The sequence below is a fragment of the Fukomys damarensis genome, unplaced genomic scaffold (genome assembly GCF_012274545.1).
Source record: "Fukomys damarensis isolate Sample0158 unplaced genomic scaffold, DMR_v1.0_HiC HiC_scaffold_23, whole genome shotgun sequence".
Classification (NCBI taxonomy): Eukaryota; Metazoa; Chordata; class Mammalia; order Rodentia; family Bathyergidae; genus Fukomys; species Fukomys damarensis.
In genome coordinates, this window is record NW_022900935.1 from 48,929,346 (window position 1) to 48,937,938 (window position 8,593).

General features: G+C 41.1%; 1 long non-coding RNA gene across 3 annotated transcripts; it reads left to right on the forward strand.

Moving 5' to 3' along the window:
* The first annotated feature begins 136 nt into the window (after positions 1-136).
* LOC104871545 lies at positions 137-7,410 on the forward strand. 3 transcript variants are annotated; one of them, XR_782897.1, is made up of 5 exons: positions 137-212; positions 1,267-1,343; positions 3,489-3,567; positions 6,126-6,278; positions 6,880-7,410. It is a non-coding gene; the product is annotated as an uncharacterized LOC104871545 (long non-coding RNA). The 3 variants fall into 3 exon arrangements; XR_782898.1 differs by having other exon boundaries at positions 3,489-3,558; XR_782896.2 differs by lacking the exons at positions 3,489-3,567; positions 6,126-6,278; positions 6,880-7,410 and adding an exon at positions 2,097-2,261.
* Positions 7,411-8,593: the final 1,183 nt, after the last annotated feature.

Genomic DNA, 8,593 nt, shown 5'->3' on the forward strand with positions numbered 1-8,593 from the left:
CGGGGCGGCGCTGCGGCCCCTGCAGCCCAGAGTTCACACGTGGGCGCCGCGCCGGTTGCCGTGGGAACGAGGCGGGATGCGGTAGCGAAGGCAAAGCGATGATGGCGGCAGGCAAGGGAGAGATGCTCAAGGAGTAGGCGCGTTGGCTTTGTCTTGTCCAAGCCCAGGCCCAGACCCAGATATGGAGGCTTTCGCTCCTTCCTTGATTGGTGGTGTGTATGATGAAGGATGGGATTAGAAAATAAGAGAGGAAAATATTTAATCGAATAAAATAATATTAAATGTGGTATGTGAGAAGATTCTGTAGTCCTGGGGATTGAGCCCTGCAGGGTAGCACGAACTGAAATGCTCTAGTCCAACAAAAATAGAGGAGAAATAAATGATTAAGGGAGGCAGACTGGAGAACAGAACACAGGGCCCCTCGCTGCCTTCCCAAGGAAGGAGGTGCTTGGGGGCTTTAGACCAGTGCCCAGCAGAAGCTCTGCTAGCCTACTTCTCTGCCAGGCTTATATTTGCTTAGGGTTCTCATAGGCAGAGATGACTCTTCCTTTATTTTGTATTTTTAAGCACTCAATAATTTCCCAGCCCATGTCAATTTAGGGCATTTTAGATTAAGAGGAGAGTAGGGAAAAAGAATAGAAATTCTTGAACCTTTCAGCAGTGCTCAGAATCTCCCCACGTGTCTGTGGTAGAAGCAGGCCCTGCTTCTCAGTGGTGGTCAGTCCTGTGAGGTATGGCAAGCTTCTGTCTATTCTTGTTACTACCCCCACCTCCATTGTGAGTTCCATGACCTCTTTGATTGGATTATGGTAAGGGCCTCCTAACCACACTCTGGCCCCTGCCCTTCCCACCTTATCCCCACCAATTCTCCTGTCCTATAAACAGCATAAGTCTATTGTCTCCAGTCCCTGCTAACAGCCCCTCGCTGCCTGTGGAATGAATTCCAAACTCCTGACTATGACTTCTCCCTGTTCTTTAGCCAGGGTTGCATTCCTGGTTTTTGTCCTTCAGCACCTCACTCATACGTCAACCAGATGGGACTTTGTATGAGATGTGCTAAACCTTATTCTTTGCCTTTTAAGACAGAGTTTAGACAAAATGCGCTTAGGTGAAGTGAGGTTTGAGCACTTTCACATCTCACCTTCACTAGTCTCCCAGAAATACCTAGGATGTTTCCACCCCACATTCTGTGCTTATTCTCAGTAGACTGAACTGTCCTTATTAAAGCATTAACTGATTAGGACTTAATTTACGATCTCTCCCCAGGATCTTTACCTTTCAAAAGGAAACACTAAGGATTCCAAAGTTCAAGAACACTGGATTGAAACTGTAACAGGAAAATGGTAAGTAGGGAACACATTGTGTTGGAGCTGAGGTCCACTTCGATGATCATTAAAATTATTAGAGATTAAGGACCGGGTATTTAGCTCAGTGGTTCTGTTGCCTGCCTCACAAGGTCCAGAACTCGATCCCTGGTACCAAAAAATTTTAAAAACATTATTAGATATTTAACAGTGGAGGAAGTTGAAACACTGGGGATATAGTTGAAGAGAGATGATGTAACCAAGGATACATGAGAAGAAATAGAATCAGTGCTCAAAAGCAAGACTCCCTATATCCAATACTTAGATGTTGCACACTAGTAAATAAAGCACATTAGACCAACATTTTTCTTCTTCTATCTTAAGATCGATGTACAACAGTACTAACTACCTCAAAAACAAAAACAAAAAAATTGCTATAAGGATAAAATGACAGAGGTCAAACAAGATACTGAACTTGCACAAAATAAGCACTCAATAATTGGTAATTTTGGTCTAATATTTTAAGATTTTACTTAATGTACTTGGGTGTGAACCACAGATACACTAGGATTTTTAAATAACAGAGTTTGGAAAAGTCACTTCATATTTCAGTTTTAAACTCTTCTACATTTGAAGTGTTTTAGAAAATTAAGTTCTGTGAAAAGGCTCATGGTGCCTTTGAAAGAGAGTGATAGTACTAAAGGTCAGCCTTTAAAAAGCTATACAGCAATTCCAACTTAAGTGTTTCATGAGTAAGCTTAACTTTGGCATGTAAATTACAAATATGATTAGTTCCAGCAGCAAAAGGAAAACTACTACGGAAGAGAGGCATCAAAATGAGGAAGAAATACAATTCCAGGTTGAAGAAAGGACCCTACCATTCAGTGCTTTTTGCACAATGTTTCTGGTATATAATAAAATAAGAGAAGAAAAAACACTTAAGCAGAAAGTGGGTTCTAACAATTGAGATATTTTATGTTTGCAAATAAACACTAAGACTTTCTTGAATCTGAGTTGGATAAAGGACAAATTCAAATATAAAATTTTAGCAGTAGACTGTGTTTTTAAGTTTCAGAAATAACTTTTCTGAGGAAAATATTTAATTCAGTGCAAACTGAAATGCTTTCTGGAGGAGTAGTCATACACCCTAAGATTCCCAAGGCTTCTAAAACCAGGCTTTCCAGTAGCCTCATGTAGACTTGGTTCAGCTACTCAGATCCACTGGAACAACTTAGTTTTTGTCCACCTGAGAGACGTGGGGTGGGGGAGAGTTAGGTAGGTCTCTTTATCACTATGTACTCTTTTGTTACTATCTAATCAGAGCTTTTCCTGTGAGACACAGAACTTCATGCCAAGTGGCATCAGAAGCAGATGGCCTCACTCACAAATTTAGAGTCATTTTTGTCTTGAGCTCACATAAGTAATGGATTCTCAGTAGTTGAAGTCAATGTGCTGGTGTTGCCTTCACTCAATACACTCAGAATACGAGCCATGGCATTTTGTTTGCAAAACGAATATCTAGGAGTAGCTTTCTTGAGAAAGGGACTGTGGGCTTGCTAGTCCTTTAGAATTTCCTGGGTTCTCCTCCAGCACAGTTTTGTGTGGAGACTTGCCTGGTTCTTTTTAAAAACTGGCTAATAATGTATTGAGTACCCTGTGGGCTATTGTGACATTCTGCATACATCCCATCGCTATATTTGGCCAGACAAGGGATATGCATTGTGACAATCTTTTAATATCGCCTATTAAAACTGGTACTATATGGATATCATTTCAATGGCTAGAGACCTTGGTAGGCTGTTTCAAGGTGAGCCATTATGCATTTTAATGGAAGTCATTGCAGACCCAGGAACTAGTTCTTGGTTTTGTAGAATCAGAGAATCCATTTTCGTTAACCTAGAACTGATCATTTTAGGAATTGATTTCCAATAATCCTGCCCATTGAGGACTTTAATTAGTCCTCACTCTGGCCAACTTACTATTTCATCCCAGAGAATAAAGCCAGTAGGCAGGACTTGATCATTACACAAAATACTTCCTCCCAGTGGAAAAGCATTCCCAGGAGATTGTCATCAGATCAGAAGGTTTGGTGAATATTGAATTAGATCAAAGTGAATTGAATGTTCTTAAGGGATTTACCTAGCAGGTTAAAGAGATGTTAAGGAATGCCTTCCTCCCCTCCAGGTGCATCGCAGTCTGGATAACTAATGTGGACTGTTCACCTCAATGCTGTTAGAGACTTTACCATGTCTGTGTAAGTTAAGTAAGTTAAGTGCCTTCTTGTTCAACTTCATGGGGCCATTTTCTTCTCTTTATCCCATTAATGGCATCTTTGGGAGTTGAGAAGACCTGGGTTAAAATCCCAGCAATGATACTCGCTGTATAATAATGAACAACTTTCACCACACTTTGCACCTCATGGACCTCATAGTTAAAATGAGAGTAATCAGAATCTCCTCCAAAGATTGCAGTGAGGATTAATGAAATAATGAATATAAAGTTAGTGACATTATGTCTGATACACAGTAGCTATTCAACTAATGGTAGCTATCACTGGAATTTACATTACATGTGTAGATTTAATTCTCTTTGCTAATATATTAAGGCCACCTCAAGGTATGTCACCCAAGTTCATAAGACATGTCTAAAAGCTTATTGCATCCTTAAAATGTTAATCATGTTAGTAATAGCATTGTGGTTAATTTATTATTATTATTTTTTAACAATACTGAGGATTGAAATCAGGGTCTTTGCATTTAGCTACATCTGCAGCCTTATTTATTTATATATGTATTATTTTGAGACAGGGTTTCATCAAGTTACTCAGGTTTTGCTTGAAATTGCAGTCCTCCTACCTCAACCTCCCAAGTACCTGGGATTACAGGCATGTACCACTACACCAGCAATTTTATATTACTTTTTATCCTGAATTTTAGAGGGGGACTTTTTACAAACCTCATCTCTAATTGTGAGGGTGTATTTAGTTGAGGGCTTGCAGCCATCCATGAACTATATGAAATTTAGTAATGTCTACTGGGCTTTCAAAGATCAGATATTTGAGATACAATTCCTTTTTGAAATAAAGTAGATTGTTAGAAATCAGCACACTCCCTAAATTAAATTTTTAAAAAGCATGTCCTTTAGGAGATCCCTGAAGTTTTCCTTATTTGGAATTGTAGCTAGTCCATTGTGCTGTTTTATAAAAAGGAGGCAAACTCATTAAAGTTTTTGGATCCTATGGTGCTGAAACATTTCTGAAAAGTTCAAATGAGTTTTGATTTCTTTATCCATTTTAGAAGTTTTAGACTTTTCAAAACCTTTCATTATAGCAATTGATGCATCTGATACAAGATTGGATATGATTATAAGAGCTTGGAGCACAGAAAACATGTTGCTTTTTTAAATTTCTAAAAAATTATTACCAAAGGAAAGAATTTGAATTATGTCCAGAAGGAGTATCTGATTTGTTTGGATTTTGGATAAACTCAAGCTGTACATGTTGGCCAAGAGTTGAGTCTGTGGACTGATCCTTAATCCCTGAGCAAGACTCAGCCTTCACTAGCTATGACAGCATCAAGAATTCCACATGAGCATTAAACATGTTTCTGGACAAAGAAATAGTGAGGGGGGAAAAAAAGCTTTCTCATCAAGAAGGCAGAGAACACAACACTGAGCAACTCTTGGGCATTGGTGAATTGTATCTTCATGAATTGTACTGGGTGACATTGTGTTTGGAAACTGGTGCAGACCAAGCGAAGGAGAGAGTAGAGCTACAACCAGAAGGCACCATGGCAGAGAAGCAAGGGTCAACAGCCTCCTCTCTGATCTCTCATCTTCAGATGGTTGCAGGCACTGGAGGCTTTGCTTGGTAGAGTGCCCTCTATGTGCTTAGGGAAGAAGCAGAGATCCCTCAGGTGAACATTCTTCACTGCTGACAGATTATGTCTAATGTCTGCCTTCCTTTCTCTTCTATTTCTTTTGTAGTTCTCTTTTGATTTTTTTCTAATGACACAGAAAAACATGAGAGTTGCAAACTGATTTCTTTCTTAATCTCTGTGGTTTCTCATTGCCTCTGTCCCACTCAAGAATGGTTGCTTACCTCCCTTCACCTAGACTTAGGTGTTCACAGGCAGAAGGTATTAACCTCAAGGTATAGGAGGGGACTAGGCTTTGAACAGTCAGGTGGAAAAGGAAGAGACACAAAAGGAAAAGCGGGTTATCGGGGCCTGCTGCCAGCACTCACAACTGTGCACAGCAAATCAGTGAATCTGGAACATTCTAGCCATGCATTTAATCAACAAGGAGTTATTGAGTAGCTAGTAGATGTCAAGGACAATTTAAATATGGACAAATCAATAAATTCATGCTGACAAATAACAGTGCCTGCTAATGGGGTGCAGTGACAGCAAATGTTGGGAGTTGGTGGCAGGGAGAATGGGAGATATTTAGACAGGATGATTGAAGATGGCCTCTCTCGATGAGACCTCAAGAATGAGGCAAAGCCAGCTCCTCAAGGGTGGAGAAAACAGGATTTTGAAGGTAAGAGAAAGCTCCAGGGACCTGAGGGACTAAGAGGAAGTCAGTGTGGCTAGAAGGCCGATCTGAGGGGAGGCTGCTGAGGCTGCTGAGGTTGGATTTACTGTAAGTACAGTGGAAAGCCATGGAATGGTTTTAGGGCATGCATGTTCCTGTGTACATGTGTCATATGGACATATGTGCCTGCGTGTATGTGTGTGTACATGCCTGACATATCACGTGGAGCATATTGTGGAGGGGCATGAGGAGGACTTGGTCATTATGACCTTGTGATTTCTATTCCAGTCTTCAAGAAAATCTCAAGCTCTCCTCAAGCAGAAGCCTGTTGATTGGCACGAGACAAGATAATCAATGACAATTGATGACAAATCAATGACAAATTATCAAAGGCGTTTTCCCTATTCCGGTACACTGACACGACCAGATGTCCTCTGTTGGGTAGTATATCCTGATTTTTAACTTCCAGTCTCTTCTCACATGAATCTTCTCATAATATCCGTTTTCAATGCATATGTGTCACACATTCCTTTTACCCCATTCTCCCCCCCACTTTTTTTCGTGGTGCTGGGAATTGAACCAGGACCTCCACAGTATGCTATATCCCCAGCCCTTTTTTAATTTTTTAAAAACTTGGGACAGGGTCTCATTAAATTGCCCCGTCTGGGCTCAAACTTGTGATCCTTCTGCCTCCAGAATGCTGTGCCACTGTGCCCAGCTTCCCCCTCCTTTCCTTTCTTGATCTTTTCTGCTTCTTCCTCTTTTCTTCCTTCCCCTCCCATATTCATTCCTGATTCACTATCTTCTCCCTCTCCTTTCTTATGATGGGTCAGTGTTAAATGTCAAACCACAACTCTTAGATTTCTATTTTGCCAAACGAATTTCTTGGCTGGTTTTCTAGACTTGTAATTCCGTTTTGTAATTTTTCTCCTTCCATCGAGTCCCTTCTCAGCTGCCCTTACCTCTTCCCTCTTCTCTTTCCCATTCTCCCCTTCTTCTTCGAGCTAGCCCCCAAGTTACTAGGCTTTTAAACTGTCAACAGGAAAAAGTGCTCTTTCTCTAACCTCACGGAAAGAAGGTGAAAAGGGGTAACCTGGTACAACACTGGGCTCCCAGACTCTGCGCAGTGGAAGGTGTTTCTTGAAGATCAGACAGAGCAGAAGGTATCACTGTGCGACATCCCTTCTGTGGTTCACTGCACCCTCTGAGTCAGGACAATGAGAGAACATTCTTAAAACATGACCTAACCACGCTCAGTCCTCAAACAAATTCCTGGACGTGTGCGGAGCAGGCTTGTCAGCTCCTCGCTGCTGCCTTCACAAAGCCACTTTCTGAGCCAGTTAGTATGCATTCAAATAATGTTGTAAAATATAGCCAGTTCATATCTGGCGCATATGCTGTAGGGCCGCTCTTGGCCGTATTTTCATATTTTTTATATTGTGGTGGCTGAGTCTCTGCCTGGGGTTTTGGGGATCCCTGACTTCACACTTTACCAGAAAGAAGTTTTGGCAAATTATTCTCAGAGGAAAAAAAGATAACACGATACTGTCCATTTCCAGAATAAAGCGCTAGTCAGGACACGATGGCAACTTGTCCTTATTTCACCTACACCTGGAGTTGTGCATGTGTGTTTAACACAAGTGGCTTATCTGGGTGAATTAAGAAATTAATCTAATTGAAAAATGATTGAATTAGAAAGACAGGAAAAAGCATTCGTTTGGCAGCATATGGGGTCAGAAGCCATTGCTAATGCAATATTTCATCAATTGACTCATTGCTATTCTCCCATTGATGTGATTTAGCTTCTCAAATAGCTCTTATCAGGGCAGGCTTGCACTGGGTACATTGTACAGATGCCTTATAATCATTGCAATGTGTTTACTTCAAATTTTTTAAAAGCAATTAAGCAATTTAAAATATATTCGTATGTGAGTGTGTGTGTGTGTGTGTGTGTATGTGTGTGTGTGTGTACATCCACAGAGAGATTTTACAAACGTTCAGAGAAGGGCTCTGAGTGAACACTAGGACAAGTGTTGAATTCATACACTGCAGTGCCCTTCATGCATTTCAAAGAGCTTCATGCAGACCAATGTTAAGCTTTTTTCATACCCGTTGAATATACCATTATCTCTGTTTAATACACTGAAGAAACCAGAGGACAAAGAGTCTCCCTGTACTCCTTATCCAAGGCCACACAACTGTTGCTGGAACCTTGAGCTTTCTGAGTGCCAGGCACATACTTGCAGCATATCACAAATGCCAGAAAACAGTGGTGGGTCAGTTTGTTTAAAAAGTATGATAACCCTGTGATTGTGGGGAGTGTTTTGATACACTTTACTTTTGTTTGTTTTAATGTAAAACAAGTCATCCTAATGATCTTTCTCATAGAGTCTTACTGGGGCTGGGGCTAAAACAGTAAGGAAGCCACATGGGAAAGGGCAGCATCTAAATGAGTGTACACATGGGTAGTAATATCTTCCTGCCCTGACCTGCCCGGCATCTCTTCCCCTTCATCTTTGTTTCAAAATGTGCCTAGAGTTGGGAAATGCAGGCCCACTTTGATACAAAGATTTGCAACCTCCTTTACCCCACGTGCCAAGGGCAGGAAGGTAGACTCTCTTGGTACCCACCAAAGGGCCCAGAAGGTGTCAAATGCTTATCAAGCTCTGAGTGCCAAATTCTGAGCCTTCCGTAGGACTAAGAGGCAGTCTTTGTGCTTGTGGGGGAGGGAGGAAGGTAAACAAGACCATGGATTC